The 10,542-nt window shown below is 41.1% G+C and overlaps 1 long non-coding RNA gene across 2 annotated transcripts; it reads left to right on the top strand.

Moving 5' to 3' along the window:
* Positions 1-4,500: 4,500 nt before the first annotated feature.
* LOC122870743 lies at positions 4,501-9,518 on the top strand. Of its 2 annotated transcripts, XR_006376658.1 has the most exons (3): positions 4,504-6,053; positions 6,149-6,613; positions 6,779-9,518. It is a non-coding gene; the product is annotated as an uncharacterized LOC122870743 (long non-coding RNA). The 2 variants fall into 2 exon arrangements; XR_006376657.1 differs by lacking the exon at positions 6,779-9,518 and having other exon boundaries at positions 4,501-6,053; positions 6,149-6,359.
* Positions 9,519-10,542: the final 1,024 nt, after the last annotated feature.

The raw sequence follows: 10,542 nt of genomic DNA, 5'->3' as shown, positions 1-10,542 counted from the left end.
AATACCCTCCACTGTTTCTGACACTGAAGTAAGATCTATAGCTGACTGTGAACCCTTTCTAACATCAGTTCTGGTATCATTTCCATCATTGAGGCATTTTAGATTTCTGATTTCCATTAGCTCTTCAATCACCTCTCCATTTCCATCAATATAGCTTCCCCATAATGTACTATGAGCATTAAAATCTCCACAACAAATAACGTTTCCTTCTAGATTTACAGTTAATTCCTCCAGTACTTCTAATGACAGCTTTTTGCAAGGATTTTAAAAATTTACTATTTTAATAGTACCATCTTTTGTCCAAACTTCCATTACTATCAATTCCCAGTCTTTTCCTTTCTTCAGTACTCTAATTTGCATTTCTTGTTTCACAAATACTATTCAGCCTCCTGCATTTCCCTCCACTCTATCTCTGCGTATACAATTATGTCCTTTTATTACAAACTCTAATGCTGGCTTAAGCCATGTGTCATGGACACGCCAGGTTCCACAATCTCACAACCACAGCATCCCTCACCAGAATTCTAATCAGACACCTGTTGCCAATCACACACCCGATCCTCATCTGCATCACCTCAGCTCCAGTACTTAAACACTCCACTTACCTCAGTTGGTGTCTGGTCTCGTTTCTACAAGGACAATACTCTCTGCCCTACCAGACAATGCTTCAGACTCCAGCCTTGTGTGCGTGCGTGTGCTCTCCTGTCTCCAGTGTGTGTTTCCTACTCCCGATCTCCGATTCAGCTAAACAAAGGACGGTATCAGTAACCAGCATCACCCATTCTACTTACTGCTTGTTTGACTTGTGTACAATAAAACCATCTGTGTCTCCAGCTTTTCTATCTTTAACACCATGTTTTTTGAATAGATATTATTTCCGGTTTCTTTCTGAGATCTTTAACAAATCCTTTAAATTCCTGACCATTTGAAATTAAATTTCTTTCATTCCATTGAAGAATAATCATTAGGTTCTTTCTCCCAAGACCCCCGGTTTCCCTTCTGCCTCAAGTCTTTTGTTAATTTGTTCCCAGGACATTTCTTTCATAGCCAAGAATTGTTCAGCTCCTTTCACAATTATTTAGATTTTCTCTGTTTTGTGTTTAACTTGATCTGCGCAGTTGATTACATAAGCAATGAACAAAACCAGCTTATCTACTGTCAGTTCTATAGTTTGACCTCCTTCTGGTCTTGAATTTTGACTGGTTTTGTCTGTTTCTTCCATTCCCTTTTGTCTTTGCACATCTTCACTGCTTCAGCATAACTTATGTTGTTAGTTGTTTTTACTTGTTGAATTTCCACTGCTCTTTTCCTAACTTCACAACCCCGAAATGCTGCACTGTGTTGGCCACCACAATTACAACATTTAGCCTGTACATTATCTCCACATTCCCTAAATCTATGATCACCTCCGCATTTGGCACACCTTTGCTTCCCTTTGCAAACCATCACTATATGCCCATACCTCTGGCATTTGTAACACCAAAGCGGAGGAGGAACATAAGCCCTGACTGGGAAACTCATACAGCCTATCTTTATTTCATCCAGAAGTACCAAGTCCTGGAACTCTAGAAGTACTCACAAACTTTCTAGTCTCTCACCACTGATTGTCTTGAACGATCTCTTTAGTCTCCTCACCTCGCCACTATGAATACTTCGTTTGAGTTTCTCCAGATCTTCATCAGTGGGAATGCCTGTTATCACTCCCCGGGTAACTTTAATCTCACTCAGAACTCTTCTTTTGCAAATACTTTAAACATGCAAAGCTTTATTTCTCTGTTCTTCATCTCTACAATTTATCAACAGGTTCCCATCTCGAAGAATCTTGGCCATTTCTACTTCTCCTAACTTCTTTTTCAGCTCCCTAGATAACGCTATTGGTCTTATATTCACCAGTTCATCTTCCCTCCTGAATTTAAGTATCATTTTAAATTCCTCTCTCTGCACCTTCCTGCGAACAACCCGGTTACCTTCATCTCTCCCCCTCTTCCTCTACAAACCGGAGTCCAGTCATCAAACTCCATATCGTCATCTTCATTTTCTACCCGTGTTGCCATCCCGATCCAGTCACAAACCAGTTTATGTCAACCGCAAGTCCTAGATAAGACGCCGACAGTCACTCCCTCCCGGAAATCTCAGTGCGCCATCTTGAAGGATTCAAGGTACCTCCTCAATGCCTCACGTCATTGTCCCTCCCATGAGAGATGCGAGCGGAGAAGCCGATGAAGAAACATGAGGAGTGAGGCAACAGGCATTTAACGAAATTAGTTATCCTTGCTTCGGAGCCATCATTTTAAAGCAACATCAATTATATACAACGTGTGGCACAGCTGCATCATCTGTCCACTGTTTTGTTATAGCCTACAGCTGAATTTTATGATAACAGTGTTCATGACAACTTAAATATTTACTTTTATTTCAATTCACAATGTGGCATAATGTGACAAGAATGTGCGGATGTCATACTTTTTTATTTGTAGTATATATATATATAGTAGCATTTATATATTTTATTGTATGAAGCACTACAAATGTTTGTATGAAAACTACTATACAAATAAAGTGACATACAATATATTGTATATATGATTGTATATATGACTGAGGGATATACAGTAGACTATATTATATATATTATTTATTATTATTGAGTTATATAGGCCTACACACACACACAAAAAAATTATATCAAATGTAGCTCACAGCCCCAATTGCAACTGTCATCACAGGACTATAAAAAATATACTTTTGGAATGTTTTAACACATAATGGTAAATAGATTATATGAGAACTTGAAATACCGCAAATTAGTGCTGAGAAGAGAATGTTCTCGTTGATAATGTGACATATTAGCAGCTATTTGCACTTGTAAAAATCATGTCACGATTATACCCAGCAAACAATTTTCATTTCAATAATCAACGATCCCCACGTTGTATTTTTTACCAAATACTAAATGTTCCACTACCCTTCAGGCAACGTTACCGTTTACTACCTCATACCTTAAAATACTTGACACCATACAGCTTTGACTGTGACAAATGTCTTCATCAGCTCTATTTATTCATTCCTCGTCTTCATTCACCCACTGTCTATCGTGGTGGCAACAGGGCCATCGTTCCTTTCTCCGCTTCAACTTCTTCCAGCTCCCAACGGGCGGTAGGCGGGGGCAACCTCCAAGCAGACTTGGCAGATGTACCGCTTCAGCGTTGTGCCATCTTCCCCCGTTTCAGCGAATACGCTTTCAATTAGTACCCCTAACACTGCTAGAGCAATTACTACACTACTAACAATAGCACTACAAATACATTGCAGTAGAAAACGTTATTTTTCAGGCACCTTATCAATATCATACTAATTAGAGCAATCAGAATAACAGGCAGATAGTAGTAAGTAAATAATATTGACAATAAAGATTAGTAAGATTGATCTGAATTTATTGATATAATGGTGATAATGCAGTAATTATAAAATAAAAAAATTACAAAACAATCATATTTAATTGCGCAGATGTTATTCAGAGTAATTATACTATGAACACAGCACCATTTTTGGGGCGAACTGTCACCACTATTCATTGTAACAATACCCCCCAAAAAATCAAAATTAGTTTGTATTATCCCTCAAAACCAGATCTCTAAGTACAGTTATTGGCTTGTTGCGACTTGTCCACTGAACTTCAAAGTTTACTGAGCATTTAAATTTAGCTGGGCTAAAAGATTCAAAATTAAAGGTAATATGTATCCTAATAAAAATTAAAGATTAAAATTTCATTCTAAAAAGTCTGAACGGCGTTTTTGTTTAAGAATGGGCTTAAGACTTTCCTCTTTGACAAAGCTTAGAGTTAGGGCTGGCTTGGGTGAGTCCTGAACCATGTTGTGCAGCTATAGGCCTAGACTGCCGGGAGACTTCCCATGATGCAATTATCTCCTCTTTCCTCCTCTCACTCTCCATCTGTATGCATTTTTATCCCATTACTTCATGTTACTAACTCGACATCTTCTCTCTCCCATAGTTTTGTGCTTTCTCGTTTCTCTCCTCTCTCCTTCTGTCGCTGGCAGCAGGTATTTTTGCCTCCAGAGCTGCAGAGTCTGGATCTGTGGTTGTTGACCACCTGCTGCCCCCGTGTTTCTGCTCGACAACTGCTACTACAGTTGTTGCTATTGGCCTTTATTGGCCTATTATTGTCATTATTATTCCTATGACTGTCATTCCTATTATTACTAATTTATTAATATTAACACTACAATTACTATTCTACTATTTAAAAAATAGTGCCTCCCTCTCCCCCACCCCCCTCTCCCAAAACCCCTCTCCCAAAACCCCTCTCTGTCTGTCTCTCTCTCTCTCTCTCTCTTTTTCTCTCTAAAAACCTAACACGGCAGCGGCCGCCCACCCTGAGTCTGGTTCTGTCCAAGGTCGCTGCCTCTTAAAGGAAGTTTTTCCTTGCCACTGTCGCCAAATGCTTGCTCATGGTGGGATTTGTTGGGTCTCTGTAATTAATATTATAAAGAGTATTGTCTAGACCTGCTCTATAGGAAAAGTGCAATGAGATAACTTCTGTTATGAATTGCCACTATATAAATAAAATTTAATTGAATGGGTAGATGAAGTACTGACAGACCATTGTGCAACAAGTTTGGTCCATACCCTATGCCCACCACACAAACGGTGTAGCTGAGAGACCAGTTAGAGCAGCAAAAGAGTGGATCATTAAGAATGCTCCCACTGATTGGAATGAACCTCTAAAATTGACCCAGCTAAATTTGTTGCTGAACGAACCAAAATTAAGAGACCCAAGCCTTCTAAATCCTATCTATCCTGTCCCCTCTTTCTCCCCAGGAGTTTGGGTGACCAGGAGGAAAGTTAATTCTGAAGCAGGAAATTTGAAGACCAAACTTGAGAGACAGGACATGTTTTTTTTCCAGGATGGTAACATGGTCCACCTGAAAAGATTTGGACAAACTCATCCTAGCCAGATTAGGAAGATAATCCAAAATGGCATCTCCTTATCCCATCACACCCAACCCTGAAATTGACCCTCATGACCTCTATATTCACACTTCAAGCCGTTTGGATCCTGAGCTGCTCGGGGGACAAAATTTGGCTCAGAGAGAGCCTTAAAAATATATAATTGGCTCTTAAAGGCACAATTCCAGAAAAATGGGAAAGAACAAACACAAATGGCACAAATACATTCAAAGAACATGCGCATGTTGCCAGAAGAAAGTCACCGAGTGCATTTGGCAGGGTTTTGCAGCAGACCGCCCTGCTGCGTTCCCTGTACCTCAGGCTGTGACACAAGCAGAGAATTCTCCTAGGGAGGGCCTTCCCATCTGCAGGTTGATTTTCTGCGATAAATGTTTGGAAATGTATGCACTTAAAATGACAATTGGTTACTATGATCACCCTTCTGGATTTAAAGGTGATTGTACCTGTTCAGCTTCCACATAAGTGGTGCTCCCATGTGCGGACACAACAAAGCTTGGTCTTTGCAACTATTTTTCTCTGTTAAGAGGACAAGGCAACCTACATCCATTTGATTCTGAAAAATTGGGGTTCAGAAAAGAAAAGAGAAGAGGCAAAGACTGGGGGATGTACATGTCCGAGATTTAGGACCAAACTTGCCTCCTCTCCAAAAGATGATTAAGACCCGATTTCCCATCTTTGAATCTAACAGACGGGCGAATAGACGGTCACTCTACATCCCTGCACGTTGCGTGACCGATTGTTTCCATTAATGAAGACCAAGAAACCTTACGCTGTAGCATTCCAAACCATAATCCTCCAGATGTTAGAAGGAATGTTGTCATAGTTAGCCACTATGCCCCCCTGATCCTCGTGTACTCCAGTGTATCTGCCCTTCCTTGTGTTTCCTGGCTGTCCCCTGTCCGTTGTTGTATGTGCATATGTGTGTGTGTCTGTGTTCTGGCTGGCTTCCTGATCTCCTGTCTGCTGCTGATCACCGGCACACCTGACTTCCATCATCATCAGTCTCCACCGCTTATCTACCGGGCTCTTCCACACTACCGGCGTCAGATCGTCTTCGTACCTGTGTACGCACACCTTGAAACGGCCCCAACGTCACGTAAGAAAAGTGTAAAGTGTTCTTGTTTTGCCTTGATGGTAACACCGTTTGTCTCTCTCACAGACTCACGCTCTGCCGGTGATCACAGCCTCAGTCTGCCCTCGGATCTTCTGAACATCTGTACCACGCCAACTGCCACGACACCCTCGCCATCTGGAGCGCCGCCAGTCTCGTCTCCGACCCGGTCCGGTCGAGTCCTCGGGGCGGCCACGAACCACGCTGGATACTTCGTACACCAACAACTATCTGAACAATAAAGACTGTTCCAACCTTACCCCGCTCTGTTCCATGTGTCCTGCATTTGGGTTCTAAAATTGGTCTCACGACGAATGTTTGTTAAACACACCAGTGCAGACATGGGCAGAAGGCCTAAGGATAAAGAGCTAGAATGGCTCATCCTGCTCTCTCAGCAGAGAGATCCAGACCCAGTTTTCTGGGTTAATGAAACCGCTCTATCATGCTCCCTTCCTCCTACAGCTACAAAAACTCCTACTATGATTCTAAAGTTTCGACTAACACTGGTGAAAGGTGAGCAAAACTGAGTTAGAGCAGCTAAATGACTCTAAAGAGCTACCAAAAGAGAAAAAGGAGGCTCCTGTGGATAATAAGGGATGGCGGAAGTGGTTCAAAAACAAGAGAACTATAATTTAAGCTGACGTTTCATCCTTATCCTCTTCTTCTCTGACTCTACAGGGTCAAGAGAGGATTGGGATGACAGACCAGCCAGGAACTGAACCAGACATACCTGATGACACAACTATAGAACAAAGAGCCTTTCAGAAGAGAAAGAAGAAGCGCTTTTTCGGCTAGCAAAATCATGGAATCTATGTTATATCTACTTATTTATTTTAACGCTTGCTGCAATCATAATTTTATTGGAATACGCGCAGACAACGACATACTCCTTGAGAAGATCGGATGTCTGTCAATTAAGTTCGGAAGCCAAACTGGCCTCACAAATTCACAAAATCCAGCATATCCAAGAAATACCATGTACAAGTGCTTTCACAGACGGCGAGAACCAAACATAGTGTTCAGAAAAAAAATGAAACCGAATACAGACAACACAGGATTTGAGAAATTAGGGAACAAGGCCTAAATGTGACCTTATTCAGCACTTCTGGTCAAAATGGTAGCCTATCAAACGTCTCCTGGGGCCCGGACACAAGGGTCTTAAGTGTTAAGATTAACTCTTAGTTTAATTCCTTAGTAAACACAACAAACTGTAGTTCATCCTGGTACACAATCTCGCAGGCTAGGCCGGTGGTTGACAACTTTGAGAATGTAACATTCTTTGACCTTATGACCTCTATTGATGATACTCACATTACCACCACATATAGTTGGTGAGAAGGATAATTTTCAGTACTGTTCTTCTGAGAAAGACTCCTATCCTTACTAGTTGGAGCTAACTTTGAGAACCATGTTAAAAAATATTTTGATAGATCTTGACCAAGAAATGCTACTAATCATCTGTGGGTGATGGCCCACATATTTTGGGAGAATAAATAGATACCCAACACCACTTATGATGCACCCTAATCCACATTTTGAAAAGCTTTTTCAGGGGAGACATGACCGTTCGATTGATAAGAGTAAAGTTGGTAAACCACATGGCTCTTTTACTACAGCCTTCACTGAGGCATTACCAGAATTTCAACTAGTCTCTCTGTGTAAAGAATTTCTTAGACAAGCTGGGTTCATGAGATAGTATGTCACATTACTCCAGCATAGTATGGGAAGGTTCTGGTAGAAGACGCCCCTCGAGTTCAGAGACTCGATGTTGGCCGTGGGTTGTATCGTGGGGCACCACACAGCTATTAGAGGTGCCGCAAGCGGGGTATTTCAAACTGTAAAAAATTGGGGTGAATCAACTTTTGGGAAAATTAGCGATGCTATAATAGCCCCATTTAGGTGGGTAAAGGGGATAATATCTGCTCTTATCTTCATATTAGTAGTCGCAATTGTTGGTGTATTGCATAGACATGGCTTGCTACCTCTTGCAAGGTACATTGGGGCTCAAAGGACTGTGGGCATTGATAAAATTTAGCCTAATTACTCTCTTTAAGCTGATTAAAAATGGTATAGTTGCTTTTTTAAGCCTCAGAGACCTGTTAAAAGAGGAGCAACTGAGAACTCAGACTTTAATACTGCCGCCTTGTATTTTCACTTTGATTTGTTCTAACTAGTTAGCCTTTTTTTTACAAACTCGTCAAATTTGGTTTTCTGAGTTATATATTGTTGCTTTTGAAGATTTTTGCCTACTGTAATTATGGCAGAGAATAACAGCTCTAACCATAACATTGAAGGAAATCTGACCCTTAACAACGAGGAAATCCTCGCCACCACTAAACACATTATACTTCATCATATGGTAAGCCAGCTCCTTGCTTCTGTCATTTTACTTTTGTGGTTAACGCAAAGGAGAGGCTGGCCACTGATTAGAGGCCTGATTTGTTTTTTTTGTATGTTTCATTGAATGTATATAGAGGTTGTAACAGAGTGGTAAGTGCCTGGGTCTTGTCTATTTATTTAGCATGCCTGGAACTGAATGCTTATTCTTTCACAGTGTGGACTACTGTTTTTAGCCTTTTTGGCATGATTGACTCTGCAGTTTTCCTCATGAGTACTTCTAAGAGTTATGCTTTTGCCATCATTCTAACCGAGTGTCTGATTATGATCTTTGCTTTGGTTACAATGTGGACAATAGTTCTAAATCTGCTATCAGGGCCAGCAAGACAAATAATGAAATCTTTATTCTCATCTCTGACCGTGTTCTCAGCTGGCATCATTGTACTCAGGATTTTTGAGGGTGTATTCCACCTTCCGAAACCTGGTATATTTCTTATTTCTGCCTTTATTTGGTACACGCAGGGCAGAGCTAAATCTAGCAAGTAGTGGTTCATATATTTTGCTTGTTTCGTTATTACTTTCTTTTGGATAAAGAGGTGGCATGTTTTTACCCACCGTAATTGACATTGACTTTGGACTTGATAACATCCTTCCATCCTTACCTGCTGCCCGAAGTGCAGGTCCCATAGATTGAGAGTACTATTTCAAACCTGCCTGATTGGGCTACGAGGGGTGATTCAGTCGAGGAGAATGCTCCAGAAACCGCAGCCGAGGAGAGTGTCACCATTCCTCCTGACACTGATGAGGAGTCAGACGGAGGCTACATGTCAATTGACCCAGTGCCGCTCCCGAACCCTCTTCCATCGCCAATGAGGAACCGCAGAGCAAGCGGGCTTGTATGGAACCCTCGATGAGTGATTCCAATGCTGTTTCTGAGCAGCCCACCAATGAAGGAGAGGTACTCTCTGCACAGGCGCCAGCTGGTCAAGATACCCCAAGTGACCAGCTGCTGATAGCAATTGATCCCTGGGGGCCTCTAACCATGTCTGTTGGGCAGCTTCCACCGCCAGAATCTATGACTACGAGACCACCACCATGGAGGCCTTGTTTTCAATGATGGCATAAACTTGTTTTCAAGGATGATAAAGTTGCTATACAGAGGCGACAAGTGTTTTTGTAGTAGAATTAGGTGTTATTGTTTTGTTTTGTTACACTGCAGACCATAGGTACTGTAATTATTTCTTTGCTTTCAAAACTTACGTCAGTGCACACAGGAGAAAGCCTTTACAGTGCACACAGGAGAAAGTACTAAAAATATAATACAATACACTATAAAAACAGGTCAGAAAATAAATTAAGTACCAGGTGGGTATAAGTATAAGATAAAATAAGTGTGAGGTACCAAGTGGGTTTACCGGTTGATGATGATAATACAGTATAATAATACAATATAATAATATAAGTAATAAGTAGTGGTGCAAGTACTGTCGAGTTAAGTGTAGCTTATTGAGATTATTAAGATATTGCACAGCAGTAATGGAGGTAATAAACAGAATATTGCACAATTATTCAAGTATGGCAGAGATGTAATGATCAATGTCCAGACTAACCCTTAGAGGGAGGAGTTAAAGAGTTTGATGGCCACAGGCAGGAATGACTTCCTGTGGCGCTCTGTGGTGCTTTTTGGTGGGATGAGTCTTCCGCTGAAGGTGCTCCTTTGCTTGACCAGTATGTCATGGAGTGGGTGGGAGACACTGTCCAAGATGGCGTGTAGTTTGGCCAGCATCCTCCTCTCTGACACCACCACCAGAGAGTCCAGTTCCACCCCCACAATGTCACTGGCCTTACGGATTAGTTTGTTGAGTCTGTTGGCGTCCGCACGTCCGCTCGTGCATATATTATGGTGATTATAATATTACTATATTGTTGTTATTATAAATATATCTTATTATTACAACTTGACTTAATCACAATGATAATGAATTTGACTGAAGATTATATGTATCTGTTCCATTGCATAGAGGGTGTCAGAGTTTGTAGATTGTTTTGTTACTTATGATTGTAGTTTTATGGTAGTATACAAATGGTAACAAAATTGCAAGTGA

The sequence above is a fragment of the Siniperca chuatsi genome, linkage group LG22 (genome assembly GCF_020085105.1).
Source record: "Siniperca chuatsi isolate FFG_IHB_CAS linkage group LG22, ASM2008510v1, whole genome shotgun sequence".
In the NCBI taxonomy this organism is placed as follows: Eukaryota; Metazoa; Chordata; class Actinopteri; order Centrarchiformes; family Sinipercidae; genus Siniperca; species Siniperca chuatsi.
The sequence above is the reverse complement of the archived record's forward strand: the minus strand, read 5'-3'. Positions and strand labels throughout refer to the sequence as shown.